General features: G+C 44.9%; 1 protein-coding gene across 5 annotated transcripts in view; it reads right to left on the bottom strand.

Annotated features, from left to right (window-relative positions):
• The window catches only part of Trpgamma (Transient receptor potential cation channel gamma), a 79,899-nt gene that overhangs the window by 31,310 nt on the left and 24,952 nt on the right, over positions 1-23,637 (bottom strand). For all 5 annotated transcript variants that reach the window (XM_076763080.1, XM_076763079.1, XM_076763081.1 and 2 more), the window contains one exon: positions 17,185-17,227. The gene's annotated coding sequence lies outside the window, so the exon portion shown is untranslated. The remainder of the gene's footprint in view (positions 1-17,184; positions 17,228-23,637) is intronic.

The raw sequence follows: 23,637 nt of genomic DNA, 5'->3' as shown, positions 1-23,637 counted from the left end.
AACGACGGATTTAATGGTCGTCCTGCTTCGCGACGAGTAATATTCTACATTGATCGAAAAACACGTATCGCATGGAACGCGAACCAATATTGGCGATCTAATAAGGACCAAGGAAAAACAAAAATGTAAAATAGTTCTCGGGGACGTGCCTCATTTGCCTCGCAAATGAAGAATCGATACCTCGTGGATAAATCATATCTAGGAGCGGCGCGGGTGTCACTGAACGAGCAATTTGATTTCGCTGTAATAAAAACGAAGGAATATCGGTCTCGATACCTTTTTCGCGTATTTTCTCTAGCGGCACGAGGCAAAAAAGAAATGAATATCGGATCGATGTCCTCGCGTCGAGAACTAAAACGGTCTGCATTAACTTTCAGACGCGGAAGCTTCTAAAAGTCGGGAGACAAATTTCCCAATCGTTTCTCGAGGCGCGGAGCAAAAATTGAAATCGCTATCGAATCGACGATCAGGAAATAACGAAACTTCGTCTAAAAATGAACGTTCGGGCGGCGTACTTTTTACAATTTTTCTCTTCGTTTAAATCGATCGTAAGCAACTGTTACGGAACTGTTCGCGAGCGTATATTTCGTGCACCTCGGACGTACTCCAGCAATTGTAGCGAGAGAATTTTCCGCCATTGTAGAAAATCGTCCGTGTTGAAATTTCGAATTGAAGATCAGGCAAGCGTGAAAATCCAGGATGTATTCGTTAATCGGAAAATGGCGGTTGCATCGTGCCAAAAACGATCTCCTAATCGCGACCAGGGCCTTTGCTAAATTCTCTCAAGGATTAAAACTATTTTGTATCTTAAATTACGAAAAAGTTCGAAGAAAAGGGAGTATGAATTTTTCGATACAAGTAATCTATTTCAACGTTGTTTTCTAAAAATCATCAAAGCAAATTTTCACTTAAATTTTACTGGCAGTTAATTTTCGCGCGAGTGCCCCCTCTTAAACAATTTTCTGCCCGTCGATTCTGTGGCTTTCGTTCCGATTCAACAAACCGTCGAAAATCTATCAAAACGCTGGTTCCGAATTGGTGACACGCAGACTCGGATTAGGATCCCTTATCGTCGCTGCAGTCGGTTTAATTCGTTTTGTCGAGCTCGTGTAAATTCAATTTTAGCCAACAAACACGTTCGAGAACTTAATATTTTACAACTATATAAAATAAAGTACTAAATATCTTGTACAAAGAGATCCCCGCGGTCATGCAGAGCGCAAGATAAACTCGCTTTCTCAGTAAGCACATTGGAAAAGAAGAAATTCGAAGATTTGGCAAATTTATTTAACACGTTCTCCGACCGACTCGGACGTTGTGTTTGCTTCTCGTATCCGAAAACGTTAACCAGACGCTGCAATTTTGCGTTGCATCCTGTCCGTTTTGCACAATTTTCCGCTCCCGAATCGCGTTTTAATTCGATTATTGCCGCCTATCGAGCAGGATACCGTAATTATTTTGTATTTTTATTACACCCCGCTGCCCCCGACACGGTCGAGGGTTAATTTAATTTTCGTTCGACCTTGCTTTCCGCCGTTGGTCACCAGCGTTTTTCGCTGCTGGCCAAATTTCGGTTCGGTGAAAACAGGACGAGGACGTAATCGAGCAAAACGGAGAAAGATGGTCGATTTAAAATCGCCAACGCGCGTTTGGCGCCGATGACGCATCGCGAGAAACGTCACGCGCACGTGGACCTAATTTTTGACAGATTTTCCGGCGCTCGACGCCGCTTTTAGTTGCCAATCGCAGTCCGTTGTATTCGTGGACCACCCACTTGAATCCGTGCACGCTCGTTTCCCGTTTCATATTGGACGACGGTGTGCGTTTTGCGTCCAATAAACTCTGTGTATCGCGAGAAAAGCGCGGTAAACGAATATAATCGAATAAAAAATATATAACGCGCTCTACGAATACAGATAAAAAGAAAGTTAGAGTAATTTTATTATCGTGTAAAAATTGTATCGTTTTACGAGAGATGTGTTTTGGGAAAATCTAGAAAGGGTTATTAGATGGCAACGAGCAAACAGTACTTTATCCACGAGAAACACGTGGAAGTGAACTCGTTTCTGCAAACATAGAAACTCGGTTATTGGAAATTGGAGATTTCTCGTATGTCATAAAATCTCTATGAGAACTCGAGTTACCTTGGAGTCACATGTTGGGAATTGTTCGAGCAGCAGATGGTCGTCCATCGAATACTTCGAACATAGTGAGCGAGTCTAAAGAGGCGTTGCAAAATTGACCACTCTGTTCGAAGAATTCAAGGAAAAATGATCGTTTCGATTCCTCCAATTCCAGCAAGATTTTTTCGTGCAAGTGTTTATTGGGGTTTTGTCTAACGAACAATCGTATTTCCCGAATAAATTCTAGCCTCTGATAATTCTCACGGGACAAATATCTTTCTCCCGTTTTTATCCTTTTCTCTGTCGGTTCAGTGACCTTTTGGTGTCACACGTGTGCAAATCTATTACGCAACGCGCGCGCATTATTCCCATAGCGAACTTCGATTTATGGCCGAAGACCCTCGGGAGAGAGTGTCTCTCGTATATTTTCTTCCAACGAGTTCTCCATTTTCCGGGTGGTTCGACAGAGCCGTGAGGACGAAAAAAAGAAGAACAAATGTCGCTGGTGGCAATTCGAGCAAAAAAAAAAAATTACAAAGTTCGATCCGCTCCAATGGTCACGATCGTTCGTTTGTTTGCTTATTTATTCGGTGTGACCGATGCGTTGCGGGGGTGGAATCGTCTGGAACGTTGCACGATATTAATTCGACTAGTAAACTTCGTCGATATTTACTATTTTTTTAAATAAAGCTGCATATTCCGTTACTACTTTTTTTTACGAAGCATTGCACGAAAGTTTATTTTCGGTGAAACTGAGAAAAGGGGTCGACTAAGGGGTTCGTATTGTCTGCGAGGTATTTCAATTTGAACAAAATCCCTGACGCGAGGGGACGAAAGTAATAGATTTGGCGTAAGAGAGACGGGGAAGCACGAGAAGCTTCGGGACTATAATCCCGTTGCCCTGTCCCTTTTAATATATCCGGATTCTTGCCAAATGCCATACGAGACGCGTCCGTAAAAGTGCATTCGCGTAATGTAACCGCCGGTCTGCCTGGCTGATTCTCCTTTGCGGACTCGTCTCGCTCGCAGAGAGCCCATTAAAAGGCCATTTGCGCGAGAATCTGTTCCGATAACCGTGGATATTTTAATATCTTACGCTTCGAGACCGCGGATATTTAAATACGTATATCGCCCGGTACGGAGGGGAAGCGTAACGCTTTTGTAATGGTTCAAGAGAAGAGAATTCGATCGAAACGATACGAGCGCAGTCGTTTCTGCGGACGATCGGGAAATAAAGGAACCCGCGGGAACGAGGAAAAACGAGAATTTAATGTCTCGATTTTTCAGTGTAAAGGAAATCCGCGGGAAAAAAGAAACTCTCCGATTCGCTGGAGGCTCGATCCACGGAACATTCGATGCTGTGAGACAATTTCGACGCGATGGTATACGTAACGTCATCCATCTTCCAAAGCTCGGTGGTCGAGATCGTCCTAATGCTAGCCGGAACAATAGACACCTTTTCGCTTTCTAAAAGCTTTCGTCGATTGTAAGGCGATCGGGTCTGGCCGTAAAAGAATCGATCGTCGGGAATTTCTGCCCTCCGGACAGGCTTCTTTGCTCGAACAGAACCAATATTCAAAGTAAATTGCTAGTAAATAATATTTACGAATTCTGTAACTTTAAATCCGAGAAATATTCCAAGCGACTGTAGGGATATTAGTCATTCTTTTGAGGCGTACGCGGCTGTATTATTCTATGCATAAACGACGCGATCCACGCGGCGCTTTGAGATCCCGTACACGTTGTGAAACTTAAAGGAGTCAACAGGAAACGTCGAGGACGTATGTCGTCGAATCTCAAAGTAAATTCCTCCTCGACTACGAGTCTGTTTACCTCGCAGTTAATTAATGATCGTTTAAATAACGAGGAACGAAAGTTAAGACCGAGCCTCTTCCACAACCCGTTACGTTTCACTCGCATTCATCACTCTGACTTTTACTAATCGCTGGAACGCTTAGTCCCGTGATTTCGCCGATCCGATCCATTCGCAACTTTTCTATCATTTTCAACCCCTCTGATCGTGATCGATCGACCTGGCTCGACCAATAAACACCGACGAAAGCTCGCGTCGAGGATCAACAAAGAATACCAAGAGAAAAATTTGTACGATCGCTCGATGCTTTTCCATCGTCGAGATTTAAGATTCTACTTGCACCAAGGAAATATCTTGTCGGTCGTCTTCGTTGCCATGAAACTTGTGTGCTTAGGGCAATCAGGTGCATTTCTAGCATTCTACCGCCTCGTCCTTGTTGGCGATTCACATATCGTAAACCCGCAGCGCGACACTAGCAATTAATGGCCCCGTGAAATCTACAAATCCAAGTCTAATTTCGCGATAAGGTGGATGGTAGTTGGCTTTTTGGGATTATTAATTCATGGGCAACAGTTTTGGAAATTAACGATTCTACAGCGTGCAGCTTATTTCCTGCAAATCTAGATATCTTCTCGTTGAGGACGTAGAGTCTAAGAATTCAGAAAAAATGATTCGAGCATTTCTTTGCGACTCTGTCTACGATAATTTTAACTTGGTGCTAATTTAAAGCTTCGAAATGGAAAGTGATTACTAGGACGAGTACGTTAAAGAACTGTCAGAGATCAGATATCGGTAAACGGTTCGAGTGATTCATGGCTGTTGGGGATAGTGGACATCCAACACTGCCACGAAGACGTATCGCGAAACAAACAATCCTCCAGGTCGAAAGATTGGTCGTATTTCCAGAAAGTGCGTCGCCTTGGAAGCGACGCGTTGCGTTGGATCCGTCTCCCTGACGGCCCTCTCTCATCAATCATTTATCAGCTTACAGTGCTTTCAAGCGGAAGGTCCATTATCACCGTGTACATCAATCTCCGAGCATTTGCCAGAAGTATGCGAGCGTTCGTGTCTCCCGGTGCTCGTACGTATAATTGCATCGATCGGTCCACGGACCATTGCGTTTCATTGTGATCGACTCGACGAGGCCTCGTTATTACTTCAAGGACCATTTCGCATCGTATCTCTCCAAACAACGAGAAGAGACTCTCCAGATCCCGCGATCTCGAAAACCGTTCGACGAGAACGATTGTCGGCAACGGGCCGATGATTTTTCGAAATTCGCGCCGCCGAGTACGCCTGCGCGATCAGGCCAATTAATTAGAGGGAACTCCCGTTTCTGTAGGACACGAGGAAACGTCCAATTAATATCCCCAGATGCAATCGACCCTGCAAACTTCGCGACACGTTATAAACATAAACTCGAAACCACGATGGACGTAACTTTCGCGACCAGCAGTCAAGAATTTCATTTCTCGATAAGCTGCAATTCAAATTACACTAAATATATAATTTCTAAACATTTTAGACTTAAGTCGAAAGTCAGAGAGCTAAATGCGACTTGACTTTAGGATTATAATGTTCGAGTTGACCGGTTGGATTTTGTTTTAATCCTCTTTGGGTTGTAAGACCCACGTTTGACCAACGTGGACGCGATTAGTCGGATTAGCACCCGTCAATTTAATATTGGGCGATTAACTAAAATTACAGGCAATGGATGTGCTTGCGATAACGTGTGATTAGAGTTTTGAACCTTCTACTATTCTACGAGAAGAAGAGTCTGAAAATATTCTGAATCGAATATGTGAGGGTTTGTCGAACACGAGTGGCGCTTTTATTGCCTCCAAAAGAACCAATATTTTTCTTTCAGGGCAAATTGTGTGCGGATTTCTGTTAATTAAAGGGTCGGTTCTTAGATTCACCCTCGATGTCGAGTCTCACTCTATACAATAACGTTTTATAAAGATCTTTTACGTTCAATAATACTGTCATTACTGAGCTTTATTACCGTGCCATCATTATTCAGTCATTATCCCATCTTACAGCCTCGTTATTAGTCTCATTAAATCACTACGACATCAGTCGACTTGCCAAGGAGAATATATCGGTTTCTTTTTTACGTGAACCTCGCATTAATCGCAGTTGGATGAAGAAATGGTTGAAAAATCGTAATAAGTATTCAAATGTCGTCCTATCGAAAGAAATAATTGCTAATAAGTGCTGTTAAAATGAACGATCGCAAAAACTACTTGCAAATAATTTATTATCGATCTTGTACGTTGTCCGCTTCGATGGAAAAATATCGTTTGAATATTCGCACCAAATTTTGCTACGTAAGCTTTCATTTGCATTTTGTTTAAAACAGTACACAATGATCAAGTCGCTTCTCATCGACCGGTTTTATCGTACATAAAAATCACATCGCGATGTAACTAGAGATCATGATGGATTAACGACGATTAATATTGACAGAGTTATCGATCGCGTACGGTCGATATCGAACGATTGATGTTAGCTGCAAGATCATTAGCGACAGCGTACTTGTGTACTCGTTCTTGATATGCTTGGGTTTGTCATTATACCATATTGATCGTGTACGTCCCCCTTTACACGATCATTACCAATACCTGTATTCCGTCTATTCGTCAATACCAACGTTCCGATAACAGAATATCCGAATACGCGTCAATATCATTCCTTGTTGTCATTCTCTCGGTACCAATCTTGTCCAATACTATCGCCATTATTTGAACAGAATGACAGTAATATCGAACGCACAAGGACCCCATTACGGTCGTTTATTTGTTAACTGTACGTGTTAGCTCCTTCGTATCCATCATAAATAATGATTACCTACGCAGTCGCGTACGAAACAAAAGATGGAAGAGAAGGAAATACCAGCACAAAAGCAGATAGAATAGAATAGGAAAGCTTCTAACAGATTATTACGCAGAAGAAGCGATTTAACATCAAACTACTGGGTAGAATTTTGATAATGAGATCGAGGTTAGTTTATATTTGAATAAACGCGGTGAACTTGCGAAGAAATCCACAGAGGAGCAGACACTATTTGCGCACAAAAGCATTCCAGAGATAGGTTCATTACGGGCGTAATTAGTACTACGAGAGAGGAGTGCAAATACTTGTGTTCCGTGTAGACATGTTATTCTATAATTAATAATTCTCGTATAGAACCGTTTATAATGTAACAGGGTCAACGACTCGAGGAGGTTGAGTATTTAAATTAAAATACACAGATTACTGTAGAAAGGAGTTTTAAGCGTAGACGAAAAAAAATAAAAAAATAGAATGCTCCACAGTTCTCACAAATCGGTTGCCATGGAAGCGTTCTCGGGGCTGATGCTACAAACCGAGAGTGGAAACAGCGTCGAGGAGGCCGTCCGTTAAATTTTATTGCTCCGATCGCGCGAACTCCGTTGAGCTTTACGGGCCGAGCTTTCCGCCTTTCGCGCTCCCGCGAACACCGACCGAATCTTTTCTTGTTTAGGTCTCTCGAAGCTCACCGTCCTTTTCACGCGGCTCGTTCGAGCGCGAAAGTGTCGCACCCGGAACGAAAGCCTTCTTAAAAAACGGGGATTTACTATTTCTCAGACGCGAAACTTCCAGATGACCGCGCCGATGGAGGTCTGAAATACGGGGCGAGGACAACTGGTTCCATTATCTTCGGGGAAGCTTCGCGAGCTTTCACGCCGCCAGGGAACCGGAGACAATGCTTTAATGCCTCGTTCGTTCGGGATTCGAGGCGAGCATTATTTGCAGAATTATCGACTCGACATGGCCGATCGCGGAGACCCTTTTTCCCGCCGCGACAAAGAACTCGCAGTTTCAATGCCACACCCGTGATAATTGCCCTTTCTCGTCGAATTCCCCCATTGTTTAAGGAGTCTTCGATGAACTTAAAAAAGACGAGTTCCTCGACTCGTTATTTTCATCCCTTCTCGATTAGACGGCGGCGTAGAGTAACCTCTTCCCCTAATAAAGTCAATATTATCGTCATTTCGCGGCGAGATAAAGAAGTTGATGCGAACGACCTATCGTATTGCGGTGCATTATCGTCGCCAACAATTTCGTAGTAAATTATACGGTGGTAAACAGCGAGCAGTCGATGGCTGGCGCGTAGAAATTTTTTCGCGTTTGCTTGGCTGCCCGCCCCAGACACCGAAACCGTGGTTGCTTGGATTACGAGCCGCGGGGAAATAAACCGACGGTTGATTTCGTTCGGTAAGGTGAGGCAAGAATGAGAATGCAGTGTATCGAAGGCACGTAAACGATGATTCACGTTGGCTACTCTAAATTTCGCGCTCGACGATTCGTCGGAGATTTCGTTTTTATCTGTGGAAAAGCGAGCCGCCAAGGTCGATGAGCACGAGCGGTCAGCTCTTCGTTCGGAAATGGAAATCGATTCGACGGTGTCGCGAAATACTTGCAATCATTTTATCGAGATCGAGAAACGAAGAGAGAGACCAGTGAAATCCCGTCGACCAGAAATTTCTCGTTTCGAAGCCGTTCGCGAGGCGATTGTCTACGAACGTCCAAGCTTTTTTGCTCCGTGGAGAAAACGATAAAAAGAACGCCCCGAAAGCTTCTGTTCCCCGTTCCCTGTCCTTTCTTCTCTCGTCCAATGAAACGGTCGAATACGCGTTTTCGACGCTGCGCCGGAAACAGCTGACTTTACTAGTCCGCCGTGACGCAACAACCGTGATAAATAATTCTTTCTTTCTGTCCCGTGTTCGTTGGTAAAGCTCGTCACGGATCGTTGCACCTAACGAACTAATTTCTTGCGATCGGAGCGTCTCGGAAAATCGGGTCGAGCAACGTGATTTGACGTCCACGTGACGCGAGCCTAATTGCAAGGGAGGTAAGCCTAATTGCACTATTTCGTATCCTGTTAACTAAAGACGATCAACCGATTGACCCAGATTCCTACGGCCTTACTATACACGAGAGAAGCTCATCTCGCCGAGTATTAGGGACCCCACACACCCCCAAACCTTCGGAACCTGCGTTAGAGGGTTGCTTCTGGATCCACGCGGAGCCAACCCGCGTGAGATTCATCTCGAAAATTATAACGCGTGCGAGAGTTCAAAGGGAAGCTCGGCTTTCACGCGTGGACGTAAATAAGACGTAGCCGGGGAAAAGAGCTTATCGCGGCGGCTGTCGCCCCTAACATGAACGCCAACCGTTAATTGGAGTAGCGACCAGATGAAACAAACACGGACGCCGTTTCTGATGCTGCGCTAGGCTGAGCCAGAAATATATGGATCATCTCCCTCGGGCAACGCGAGCTTCGCGGATTCTACCGTGGATCTTATGGTTTGTTGGGAGGTTGAACAGAATCAACTAATGTTTCACCCGTGAATGTAATGCAAACAAACCTTGATCTGTCCCGTATCACAGGAAACGTTGGTGTTTCCGGATCATCGAGGTATCCCGGCGACAATGTCAGCCCCAGAACCAATCATAGAAACGAGCCTTAAGCGTGAATAGCCACGAGGAATTTCGGTGCCGCTTATCATCGGGACGATTGATGCAGGGACACACCTGGATCGCACACAAGGGGACCGCGCACCGACACACATTCTAGCCGCCAACGGGCCAGGAAATGTGTTCTCGCATCGATTACTCCCTTGCATCCTGTTACACGGCAATCCCCTTCCTTCCGACTGTCCAGTTATGCGGATTCGCCCGGCCGCAGGACCACAGTCGCCCACCGACGCCAACTCCAAGCAAACGGACATGCACGAGGCTTAGACTTCTTGTTCGCGCCGATGTGCGGGAGTCCGTGTGCTGGCAGGAAGCCAACGTCGCGAAACGCCCTTTATAACTTATTCCAACGACGCGCGACCGATATTCATCAAGCTTAACGCAGCGTGGCGTCCCTCTGACCTCACCCTCGCTTCAGACTCCGCTTTTTAAATCTTGTCGCTTTCCCGTCGCCGGGGGGGAAAAAGTAGCGAATTGATCGATTCGAACAGCGGATTTCCTCCGCATAAATCGTTCTCTATTTCGTCGGGCGAAACGAGCCAGCGTCCACTTATCCGCCATTGGATATCCCGGCGTTCGATTAATCGTCGAAATTATTTGAAAATTAGCGGTTCGATGCTAAATTTCTGAGCGCCCGTTCGCGTTCCATTGTTATTCGTTTCGCGTGCTCGACGATCGGATTAAATCTGGTCACGCGAGCCGAGCAGATAAAAGAATTTGTCGCGCAACGTACACATGACGCATTCTTAAACGGATCGGTCATTAATGCGTATCGGGGGTTTCATTAATGGGAGCCAATCGGTTCATAATATCGTCGTCGAACGTGCGGCTCCGCGTTTTACGACTTTTCCAGCTGTTGCGCGAATAATTCGACCCCTCTCTAATAAAGTCCATCCGTTTGTACGGCTGCGAGCGCCGGAGCGAGACATTGCACCGGTGAATGATTTAATTAGCCCAAAAATTCATTATCGCGGGAACCATCTAAACTGTAATTTGATTGCGAAAGCGTACCGTTCCGTTCGAGTTATAATTATAACGTTATAAACGCCAATGCAGCTCATTAAAGAGAATAGTGTGATCAGGAGCCGTAGGTACCACGATTATCCGCACACGAAAGCCGATTCGCCGTGTGTCAAATGTTCGACAAACTATAAACGTCCTCTCCTTGATTGTGAAATTTCGTTAAATCCAACGCGAGCAACGCGAAACACTCGTCAATTAAATTCGACCGAAAATAATAAAATACCATGCAATCAAACTTTTAAATATTGTATTTATTATCATCGTTGTTTTAGCTCGAAGCAAGGGGAATTTAACTTAAAAATGCTTTGGAAGCCCTCGAGCCTGATCGACGAAACGATCGTCAAACAATTTAACGAGGAAATTTAATAAAATTCGGACCATGGGGTGGGGGAACTTTGTTTCAGATCCAAGTTAAGCTCGATTTTTAAAGGCGTTAGCGATTCGCGCTGGGGGTTCGCGACGAACAAACTTTTCTAATTAAATGCGAGAGCACGGACCGGCTAATAAGTCGGGCAATTATTATCGCGTTAACTGCGATTCACGCGGCCTGTCTCATTTTGCGTTTAATTTACGGTTCAGTCCATCGCGCAGCTTATCGATCGACGGCGGAAACGAACCCGACAAAAACGCTTTTATCCCGTATCTTCGATCTACGTGTGCTTTGTCCCGACGCGGCGATTGCCACTGTCAGAGGGTTGAAAGGGAACAAAACCCTCCGATCGTTGTTCAGATTTACGACATTTGTATTTATTTACGCGAGACGCAGCAATAAAAAACGGTACTACGCCGCGAGTTTCACGCTGGACCGCGAAAACTATGAGACACTGCGAATTCGCGAGCTGCGCGTTTAATGAAACAGAATGTAATAATATTTTTTTATTTTTTTAAATACAAATTACTTGGATCCAGCGTAATACCTTTTGTTAAATTCACGTATTCCTTTGTGCTGTATAAATATTCCATCTTCGTGTATTGTATGAAATTGTCACTATATTTTTGTTACCCATGTTCTCGAATTGGTTATTCCGTGTGTCAAAGCGTTGTATGTCAAAAGCATACGATATTCACAGAAGAGAGCTAGCGATCTTAAAGAATTTTATATGTTGTTCTTGGGAAAAGTTTGACGTTGTGTGAAAGATATGCCAAGAGACTATAACACAATACCCAAGTAGTAGAACGTTGAATCATTTAATGCCGTAAAAGTTCGAGAATAGATTTTGTTACGATTCCGAAGATCTCCGTACAACTTGAATTACGACGATTACACGGTAATAACGCAAAAACTATTCCTATCGGAATAATTGGAAATTTCGTTCCGGAAACGTCACGTTTAGCCGAGTTCAGATTCAAAACCACGCAAATTTTCGCCACGACGACGATTCGCATAGTGAGCGTGTCGCACAGTACGGTGATGGTAGATGTTTCTGAAACATAATTCTCTGGAGACGCGTGTATATTGCCGTGCTCCAGTAGAACTCCGACGCAGCATATTTCGCAGTCTCCAGGGTTATCTTCGACTGATCGTTACTGTTTCCTATTCGACGCGCGTGGTGCAGCTCAACCATGAGCGTTAAGAGTAAGCGCGATCGAGCGTGGGCGATTTCGACGCACAGACGTTCATTAATTCGCGAATTTATCGCCCCGTTGTACAACGCCGGATCATCCTGACGTGCGTAATTACTATTATTATTATTATTATTGCCAGCAGGACGACACTCGGTAATTCATAATATTCGCAGTGGCTCGCGACGGTACTCGCAATGTTTAAAACGATGGACAGTAATTTTGAAAATATTTTCATCACGGTAAAATCGGTGGGGACCACAACTGTTAATCTTTTAACGCTCGTGTCCGTACACGGGTACGATTGTCCCATTAACCCCTTCCCGTACTTTAACGATCGTGATTTCCGTCGACAATAGCGACTTTACGAAAAATATAGAAACACGGTCGAGTTTATAATTATTTGCAGCGCAGAAGTTCGTGGTTTTTTCACCGGGCGCATTTAATGCACCGAACTCGCACGAACTTGTCCTGCATTGCTATTGACGCTGTCAGAGAAATTACGAACGGTTGTTTGAATTGCAGAAATTCCAGGGTGAGGCGGGCTCTCGTAAATGGCTCGCGGTTCCGCGGAATTCGGCGCCATAATCGAGCGATTCGAGGGTCGGGGACTTTTGGTCGTGGTCCTTTGACGTCCAGCGCAGCCGCGCGACCCTTAAACGGGGCGGAAAGAAGAGGGCGAAAGCCGGGAGATCGCGGGGGTACGGATGAATATACCATTCTGAAATTGGAGCCAGCTGGGAATCGTGACCGAGCTAATGGATAAGTCGCGTAGCTCTGGAAGAGACATCGAAACGCGTCGATGGTATCGCCAAACGACTCGTTCCGTGTGTTCGAAGAGGTCCGCGTACAGATTCATCACGCTGACGGGTCGTTTGTAGCGGGCAGGTACGTATGTTCGAAACGACTCGGGTTCCCAGAACATGTTACATGCAATTTGCGATATGCCGCAAGGTCGCCATTACCGTAATTAATTTACTCGTTTTTACGCGCAGTTCGCGTCGATGGTTTCCGCGCGGAAGACGTTTTGACGTTCGTTATACCCCGTGCCTCTTTGAGGGGTGTTTGCAATCCGCTTTCAGGGGAGTTCGTTTCCCCGAAGGAAAAAGTTACGATTCGAACCGAAGGTATTTAACGAGCGGCTGGCCGAGGACACAGAGAGATTTAAGTTCGTTCGCCGGAAAGTTTGAGTTGAAATACGAAGATCGGACTGTGTCCTCTTCGATTATTTACAGAGCGTCGATGGGATTGTGCTCGCGCGTAGAAGCCCAGTCAAAGAAGCATCGAGGCACTTCCTGCGCAGACTTCTTGGCAACGAAGGTCTACAGAGTGCCGCTTTTAATTAGATTCGCGCGCCCGTCTCTCTTTGACGGAGAGACGAGCAATTTCTCTCGATACGCGTTACGCTATTATTTTCGCGGGGTTCGGGACTCGTCAATTAGGGTACGGATAGTGCCGCTGACGATGGAAACGTGACTCTGAGGAGGCGCCTTAAATCTACCGAACCAGTCAAAATTATATTTGAGAAAAGTCTCCGAGTGCAAAGAGTTAATTGTTTTCCGAGGGAAGCTGCATAACTATGCTGCAACGCGTCGCGAGCTTTTGCGATTTTAAGCGAAAAATTTGCATACCCCATGCGCGAAGCCGGACAAGGAAAAACGAACGCGATACGGTGTAATTGCCAACGAGGAAATTTCAAGATACACCACGGTCGGAGCGCGAGAGTGCTTGGCGTATAATTAAAACCTTCTAAATATTTCAGGAAAACAAGAGGAGTCCCATCAGAGTATCCCCACGCAAGCTGTTATCGTTAATTAGGATTAATCGAGCTCGAGCGCCGTCGCGCGGCGTGGCCCGTCAGGCGATAATCACTTGGCAATTAACTAATAAGCCTATAGGCAAGTTTGCAGCTGTCGTGACGTTTACGATTACAATTTTCCATCGCGACTGAAACAACTGATGCAATCGTTGGGACTTCATTTTACAGAGATATGTAATTTCATCGAATATTTATCCATTGCGGTTCCGACGTTCCTAAATCCTTGCCAATCTTTTCGAAACTAATTATTGCAATCGGATCGTGGGCCGAATTAACCGGTAAAAAGCAATAATTTACAAGAACGCGCCGCAGCGTGGTTCTTTGCTTCGAAAGCAACGGTTTAACGAAATCGATAGCGTTCGTTAGCCCCCGAGTGATTAGGTCGCACGCTACACCAGCGTTCGCCGTTTGACCGGCACCGTTGCATATGCATGTATATCGGCGAGCAGTGATTTACTAAATGAACCTCCAAGTGTACAAGGTGACGATCTACGCGAGATTGGATAAACAGGCATCGTGATCCATTGGTGCGTTATCTTTCGGCATGTTTATCCAAAGCGTGTGTTGTTCTCCCACGGTAAATTGAAACGTAGCTTTTGCGAGGCCAAACCTCGACTGCTTCCAACTTCGTCACTTCGTTTGCACGGGGATAGCTGATGTACCGCATTATGGTCTTCGTTTACAAGCCAACCCTGCTTTCGGTCCTCAGCTTAAAAGCGCGGAAAAATCGAAAAACTTTGATTCTTTGGAACGTCTGCCAATTTATCAGATATTCTCGCCAAGTTCCCGTCACCCACGAGAATCGAGCGTGTAAACAAGCACTCGTTCGAGATGTAAAGTTGGGCAATCCGTTCCAACGAATTTGTATCTTCCGTGTGTCGATTGAAATTCCAGCTTTCCCTTCTCGAACCCAATCCGGCCCTTCGACCCCGTGTACTTCCCAGAGTTTAGCAAGTTCAACACTCTCGATCCTCCCACCCCTCGCGACACTAACAACCCTCGGTAATCGAAGTCTCCGACGGAAGCGCCTCGGTATTTCCACTAAGAAATCAATGAAACTCCCAGGGAACCGGCCGGATCGCTCTCATTTTTTTTTTCTCCCGCTGCATTTCAGTTTCCGGAAGTTTACCCAGCGGCCAATTTAAATAAGCCCCGAAAGTTTCGCTGACAGATGCCACTTCCGCGTTACTTCTCTCCCGACGGTCGCTTAACATTTTTCCGACCAAGCCGTCAGACTTTACAAAAATTTGTCTCGTTTCGTCGGATTCGACGGTACTCCCTCGACGTATCCTTCGCCGTACGCGACCTGGTTTTTATCTACGTCGTTCCTGGGTGTACAATGTCGACGCCCAAGGCACCGCGGAACGCGAAAGATGCGAAAACGGACCTTTAAATCGACGAGAAGTCGTTGCAATTGCCCTGTTAATGCTAGCAATTGTTTAACGGTTACACACGATACCTAAATTTGACCCAAATTTTGAGTATCTAAATCACTGTTAATATTTTTGAAAATTCTATGAAGTCTTTCTTCGCCACAAGAGTATCAAAAGCTTCAGGGATTCCGTGTCCCCAGTGTTCGGAGTTTTGCCGTCAACAAATGACCATAAAGTGGCCGTTCAGAAAATTTCCCGTCTCTAAAACGTCTGAGAAGCCACGTTCGTACTATAAACCCGCAAGTTTCGCAAATCCTGTTCGAATCCAGAGCACCGCACGAGACAAGAATACGCGTCTGTTCGATCGGTGGACCGCGTTGCTCGTCGAATAAGAGCCATGGAACGCGTCCCAAACTTCTCGTCTTATGTTTATCCGATTACAAGGAATCAATTGACGAGTTTACACCTGAGTTCTCGATAGTGACGAAATCCTCCTCGACACGCTTTGCAACAACGTTGCATCCACGCTCGAAAGAGATTTGAGGTTCAATAATAGAAAAGTAAGCAGACGGTTCGTGTGTAAAGAAAATGAGCGACTGTTTTCACAAGTGGATCCCTCGGCACCTGTTCGTGGAAAATTGTTCGTGAAATATTCTCAAACCGACACTCTTTACCAACGCGGATAGTCTGACTGTTCGATACCTTGTCGTAAATATTATCGTAAGACACTACTGGCCATTTCCCTTCCCGAAAGGATCGTTCATTGTGATCAACGACGTGTACCGAACCCACACAGCGATGGTATACGTTCCGAATAGTATCGATCCCCCCGCTGGAATCGAATATGCAACGTTTTTCGCCTTTGAAAATTCATAGAACGTCGTATAGCGCGATTTCTCGCAAAACCGTTCAAATATTCATGCTTCTCGTCACCTTTCGCCCATCCTCTGCCTCGCAGCTTTTCTAATTCGAACTCGACACAAAAGCTGCGACGCTTCCCGCACTCCCCAACAGAGGGCTAGGCTCAACCAGTGCCTTTCTCGCAAGCAATCGACCGGTCGCCTATTTCGAGTCCCACTAGCAGACCCAAAATGAAGCGCTCCCCTTCGTTTGAGATACTAACCGAAGTTCTGGACGATTAAAGGAGAATATAAATTAGCTTTGTGGCGAGCATTTGTCGTTCCTGTTAAGAGTAACGGAGTTTCCAGGTCCTCCGTTCGGCGTAACACTACGGTATAGCAAGCAAACGAATGGGGGTTGCGTGACAACGGGATGAGAATAACCTCAGGCGATGACCTGGCTCTCGAAGATAGGTACGAGTTCAAAAAACTTTTCTGGGGTATCGCGGTGTCGCATCTCGCTCGTTCCCGAGCGACAAATCGCACCGAAGCTCGCCGTGGATTGATGGTCGAACGGTGGAAACGAAATTCGCGGAACCAAAGTCCATTAAAAAAGCTTTGAAATATTTCCAAAGGATATCCATGCCGTTCGTGTCGACGGGTAATTTGCCAGAGTCCTTAACGCGGCCGTCCGCGGGGCCAATTTCCATCGATAATTTCTGCGAGCAGACCACGCGAGCGTCCAGAGCGTGGAACAGGAGAAAAACGCGCGTGAAACTTTAGTCCCGTGGTCGGACCACGAACGCCACGAAATTTATGGAGATTGAATGACACGAACAACGATGCAATATTCGAAAAGGCTCCTTCGGTGATAAAGCGTCCGGCGTAGGCGGCACTGGCTGCCGACTTGGCGAGGGTGGGCGTTCCCAGTGCATCGTGCAAATTTATTAGAATCGGCCAGGGTGCACGGGTACGAGGGTGGAAAAATCTATGCGACTCGGCCACGAAGCACGCGACGACGAGACCGGCTTCGCGAGAAGCGTGTAAAGCTGCGACATCGAGCACCTGGTGAACTGGAGCGTGACCGAAAATCAAAAGCATCGACTTTGTGTACTCTACCTGTACTCACCGATCTTCGGTATGTGCCTGTCATGATTTCCCTCGGTGGAAAACTGAAACAGAAAAGGCGACACGTTAACGATCGTCTCGAGAAGATGATTGCGCCATTCTCTTTCTCCGCTCGTCGAGTTCCCGGGAAATATTTTATATTTTCCCTGTTAATGGACCGCGTTCGACGGGATACCGTTTCGAGGAGAAACCAAATGGATTGGGAAGGAGGAAGCTTTTAGCATGGGATAGAATTCTACCAGGGAAAGAAGAATTTATCGTTATCCCGATTCTCGCGTAATAAACCATTTTCCACGCGTTGTTGCGTTAGTTCGATCTGACTCGTGCAACCGAATACCTGTGCTTTCATTCCTGTCTGGGATCCGACCATCGACGAGCGGAGAAAGCCTCTTTGAACGTTTTAATTTCTTAAAAACAATGCGAGTTAATTTAGCGCCACTTGTATTACGCGAGTTTTACAGCGGCGAATAACTAATTGCAATTCATTTGGAACTCGCAATCAGCGATCGATGCCTGTTAAACGACGAGATAAAATATTTCCAGCCAGTTAGCCAAAACGAGGAAATTTCGTTCGAGACCCATAAAGCTGTTCCCAGACGTAGCCAACGTTTCTTTTAAAGAAAACATTTCTTTCCACTTCTAAACGTGCGGCCGAGTTTATTTGAAGCGCAGTGGGTTCGCCGGGAAATAGAAACCAGCGGGAAGGAATTTCGCAGTCGTTCTTTAGCGCGCGAAATTCCAGGCGTTGCGAGGTAACGAGCACTGTCTCTCGAAAAAGAGCTTCTTCCGGAGAAAGAGAGCATCGGATCAATAATCGGTCGTATCCTTCGTTCCTCTTCGAGTCCGAATAACCGTATCCACCCGAAAAGTCGATCGAATTAAATTGCGCGTGCAACAGTTTTCGCGGATCTTCGTCGAACGGCAGATAGCGCGGAAAATAAATCATCCGGCAAACGTTGACGTTGCCAAACGATAGAACGCGTATCGTTTTTAAAATTCTAGGACACCCTGTTCGCGACGCGTCGGACGCAAAATATTTTCGCTCGCAGGGAAAGGGAAATTCCGGTATTGACGGTGGAAAGAAAAATATCGACGAGTCCTGTTTCGACGAAACGCCGAGCGTAAAATTTCTTCCGTGTGGGTAAGCCAACTCTTTACGCGGCGGGAACGTGCCTCGAGAACCTGCCAAACCTTCACAGCGAGTCGTGAATTTTCCCGAGAAGATTCCCTGGGATTCTGGAGGAACGTTAACCCGAAACTGGTCGCGCTGATAAGATACCAAGTACGTGGATAAAGTGTGCAATGACGAAAAGATGTCGTTCGGATGCACGGTAAATTACCTGGAAAAATATTGCCCCGGCACGCGAAAAATAACGAAACATGCACGCGTGTAGCATAACGCTATTGTTAAAAAAACATACGAGATAAATGCTGTGGTGGACGCAGAGGTGATTTTAACGACCCGTTTTCGACTGTGATAATTAATTCGAAAACAAGCCCGCTCTCAATGGTATTTATTTTTGTAGCTTTGAAATTTATGAGTCCAATTCACGTTCGTTTCTCGTTAAAAAGTAGTTAATATAACATACCTTATATCATATCGAACGAAATAAATAATGATCTCCTAAGGAGAAAGTGATTTCGTAGCTACAAATCACATCATATCACAATTTGTAACATTTTCCCAGGGAGCTATTGTGAGAATTTTCGTGAAAATCGGGGTTTGAGGAAGCGCGATATTCTCTGGAGGATCACGTTCAACGTCCGTTCCTCCGCTTCCGGTATTAGCGTAACACGAGAGTTCCGACAGGGATGAAGGTAGTACGCGATTTTAAAAATTAATCACAGAGGATCCTCATTACGTTTAACGCCGGTGATACGGTCAGGGGTTATTATTTTATGTCTCGTTATCAGGACGACAACGATAAGCGTGAAAAATTATGCGGCAGCGATTAAACAGAATCTATTAGCCGTGCGGCGATTAGGGGTTCGTCGTCGTTTTAATCAACGATACGCTCGCAGATTTGATCTTTGGACAGGATCGTTGTGACCCGATACGATCGTCGAATCGTACACGATCGACGATTAATTAAATATCGACGTGCGCGTTTAATACAGCTTTCAATCGGATCGCTTTGCGTTCGAGTCGGTGAAACGCGAAATTCGCCGTCCGGGGGATCGAGAATCGACTCGACTCGGTGTATTAGCCTTAATTGCGAGTTACCGATAGCAGGGAAGAAGGAACGTCAAATTGTAATGAGACACCGCGGGCGAAATCGATAATGGCGTCCGTTCGGCGCTGTAACGATCGTCGGAAGAAACGAGACGATGACGATATCCCTTCTACTTTATGGGAACTGGACCGAAGGAGAGCTTTCCCGCGAAAATGTTGACTATGTGAACACGTCTTCGCCCTTTGTCATTCGCTATCGGGCAAACTTTCGCGAGAAAAGCGAGAGAAAAGAAATCGATGGCTGCGAAACGCTCCAGAAATTTATTATTTTCGATCTACCGATAAATCGCTCAATCGTAATCGAGTTTATCGATATATCTTCGGGACAAAATGTCAATAATGCAAGTAAATTCTGAAAAGGAAGATTGTACTTAGTGATTGAGGCAACGAGAACTATACAGGGTGTTCGGCCACCCCTGGGAAAAATTTTAATGGGGGATTCTAGAGGCCAAAATAAGATGAAAATCAAGAACACCAATTTGTTGATGGAGGCTTCGTTAAAAAGTTATTAACAATTAAATTAAAAAATTTCAAATCATTTTTTATGAATAGACATACCCTCGAAATCTTGCGCATTTTCGAGAAAAAAATTCAATACGGTCGGAACTTTAAACGTTAATAACTGTTTAACGAAGCCTCCATCAACAAATTGGTATTCTTGATTTTCGTCTTATTTTGGCCTCTAGAATCCCCCATTAAAATTTTTCCCAGGGGTTGCCGAACACTCTGTATAAATTTATGGACTGATCCGACGACTGCTCCAGTTATTTATCTCTCCAGTCGTTATCTACCCTCTATCAACTCGCGATTTTTTCGACCATGGCGCAAAGAGTACCGTGGTACAATCGATGCAGAAAAGAATGCGACTCTTCAGCTTCGCCCGACTCTTTGTTTTTCCGCGCGACGGAATGGCTTTTCATAAACAAACATGTCGATAGATGGACAAAACGATAGTACAGACAGGGGCTACGCAGACACGAGATTTATTGCGCATGCAGATTTCCACGAGAATCCTCAGTTTTCGATTCTAATCAAGGAGAAATACAGGCAACGTTCGTATCATATTCTAAACTATCAACCACTAAATAGTAGTTATATCAGTTTATTTATATACGATTTACTTTCTCCATTATCGTTTCTCTTCGGTATAGATTACCTTGCAATTTCTGTAATCGAGACATTCGATTTTCCATTTCAACATAATTACGCTTAATCTCTAATTATTTGCCAAAGGGAATTCGAAATGCTCGTGGTGTTCGGTTAAGACTTCAGTAAATTGCGCTTTCTGCGATCGTTCGCGGCTGAAGCTTTAACAGAGGAAAGAGACACCCTTACGAGTCGAAGTAACGACCTTACTTCGCAACTTTGACGAGACAATTACGAAAAGTTTCTTTGAAACGCAATGATTGTCTTTGGTGAAGTAAAGTACATGCATAACAGACAGATCTAAGCACTAGGTTTCTACTTTGAGCAGATAAAGTCGCTGAAACTGTTAACAAACTTTTTCTTTTTCCCAAAGATATGCTTCATCGAAACATCCCTATGGTGTCTAGATTCTTTGAGAATTGATTCCCCGCAGATGTCAAAGGGTATTTCTCTCCATTCGAGGAAAATACAGGACGAGAACGTACACCTAGAAAAATATTCCTAAAAAGGAACAAGTGTTCCCGGGCATCAAGCTAAAAGTAGCGGAAATTGGAGAATAGTCGGAGCGTTGGAAACACAGATTCCATTCTTTAAACGAGGCATTCGTATCTGCAACATAAACCGTATCCTTTTGGAAGCATTCCTGCCAATATTCTAGCTGCTTTCATCGCGGTTCCGACAAAGTACTGATAAATATCAAATATGTGAAAGCACGAGTACGTCGTAGGAAGCCAACTTGATTACAGACTTAGTTACGATTTCATAATGCAACGAATTAGGGCTCAAAGTTTCCTATAATGTCCTAAGCAGTTATTCTCACATGACGGATTACACGTTGGATGTTTATCAAAGCGTTCGTCAAAGCCAAGAGCGTAATTTTCGTTTAAGGTCTTGGGATACTGGGAGAAATTCCGCTCGACGAGGGATAGACTAAACATTGTTAACCTTATTGGAGGGAAAATGTGGGAGAACGAACAATTCAGACCTCATTTGCAATAATTCTGATCTTGTACGATCGTTCCGTTTTTCAAAGAATATTGCAAATGCAAGGAATTGGGCTACGTTTTCCCGTTCCCGGTGAAATACACAACTTTTTCCTCCGTCTTCCTGGAACGTTTACGATTCACGGGAAAAACGCTGGTACAAATTATCGCGAACATCCTGCATGCACTTGCGACGGATAGAAAAGAAACTCGGAGCATCGGAACGCGGGATATTTCTTCCACGATTTATAGATCCGCTACGCGCGATATTTGCCAATTCGAAGCTGTGTCTGCGACGTATCGAATAAACAGAAATAAACAGATTTTATCGTCCCTTCTGCAAAGACAAAAATTTAATTTTAAGGAACGCAGGAAAACGTCTAAGCCACGCGCGACGATTTTTCGCAAACGATTATCGAAAACGTCCGATCGGCTTCGGGAACGACGACAGAATCGAGGAAAATGAATAACATCGGCTCTCGACGCATTTAAATGCATTTCAGGCGACGGCGCGGGAAGCTAAGCGGTTGAAATCGAGAAAGGTCGACCTCGTTCTGAATATTAATTTGACAGAGACCATTTTGGATATTCGTGTTACGCGCGAAAACCGCGGACCGGGGAACGACTGGAATCCGGAAACGGTCGTAACTTTGATTTACCATTTTGGTTGGCAAAAGCTCTAGATGCTCGTGTTCTAAAGAAAAAACGCGGGAACCTTTGACCATGGAAGGTCCGAAAAACTTTGGTAAAAACCGGGGATGCGTTAGGCCACCCCATAAGTTTTATAATAATATTTGAGTTTTCACTGCTCAAAACATAAAGGTACAAATTATTCGATAAAATGTTCAGAGCCCTCTGTACGGCGTAAATGTTCCCAAATTACTGTATATGTTCTGTGGCTGAATAAAACGAGTCCGTTGAGAACTCGTACGAAGGATCCTTAAGTGTAAGTTCGTTAAAGGCGGAACCGCGAGGACTTTATATCCACTTTTCTCTTTGCTCCTCGCGCGTTCTCGGAAAATACGAGGACGTTGAACGGGAAAAACAGCCGACAGTTTTACACGTAAACCCCACATCCAGTTTCATCCCTTGCGAAAGGTTCCCCGACGCAGTAAAGTCGTTTGCGCGCCACAATGTTATCTTAACGTCCCCTGCGTAGACGAACGTTTCACGCGACAATCTCGCGGTACCGTTCTTCGCGAAAGTAGCGTACCTAAACGTCCGCAGATATCAAATCCAACAACGCGTATCGCAAGTATGGAGCCTGGCCAGCAAAAATACTTTAGTGCTCTCCTTCCGCTCGTAAATCATTTTATACGATTCAACGGGTAACTCGCGTTACACCCTCGCTAGTAAATATTAATCGAGAGGGGGCACGACGCCTTACGATCCTTTAATCCCTGTCGTACACGTTAAAATAGACATTATGTACGCTAGGCGAACGTCTCGATGATCGAGCGTATCTCCTCTTTTTACCGATGCCGTCAAACTTTTTATCCGCCTCGTCGTGAAAGGCGCGAGTGACAAGATTTTCGTGATATCTCCGGGGACACGAGACGCGTTCAAAGCGTGCACGATATATTATTATTATTAATGGAAGAACCATGGTAGTAGTAGGGGACACAATATCCATAAAAATTATCACAAAGGAACGATAAAATGTGTGTAATAATATAGAATGTAAATCCTTGTCCTGGTTTTCCACGAAAATCATTAAATTCCTGTTGTTGTAATTAATTTTCTTGCAGCATGTTTTCTGAATACGGAAGCTTCCAACGGCGTTAGCTGCGCGAATGCATCGCTGAAATTTCGCGAAGCATTTGTACAATACGTTATTGTACCGCAAATTTTAAACGAAACAGTGTCAGGATTTCACATTACATAAATATTCGGACATTTTGTGCATTACTTAGTTCAGCAATGCCTGAAACTCATCCAGTAGAGTGTTCACTTACATAAACATACCGGTGCAACGGCGTGATTTTCACCGATGAGACCAAATACAATGTTTTCGGCTCGAAAAGGAAGTGCTATGGTAGAAGCATGCACTTCCGCATCGAGAATAGAACTAGATTTCTAAAGTTGTTCTAGA

The sequence above is a fragment of the Colletes latitarsis genome, chromosome 4 (genome assembly GCF_051014445.1).
Source record: "Colletes latitarsis isolate SP2378_abdomen chromosome 4, iyColLati1, whole genome shotgun sequence".
In the NCBI taxonomy this organism is placed as follows: domain Eukaryota; kingdom Metazoa; phylum Arthropoda; class Insecta; order Hymenoptera; family Colletidae; genus Colletes; species Colletes latitarsis.
This window is presented reverse-complemented; position numbering and strand designations above follow the sequence as displayed.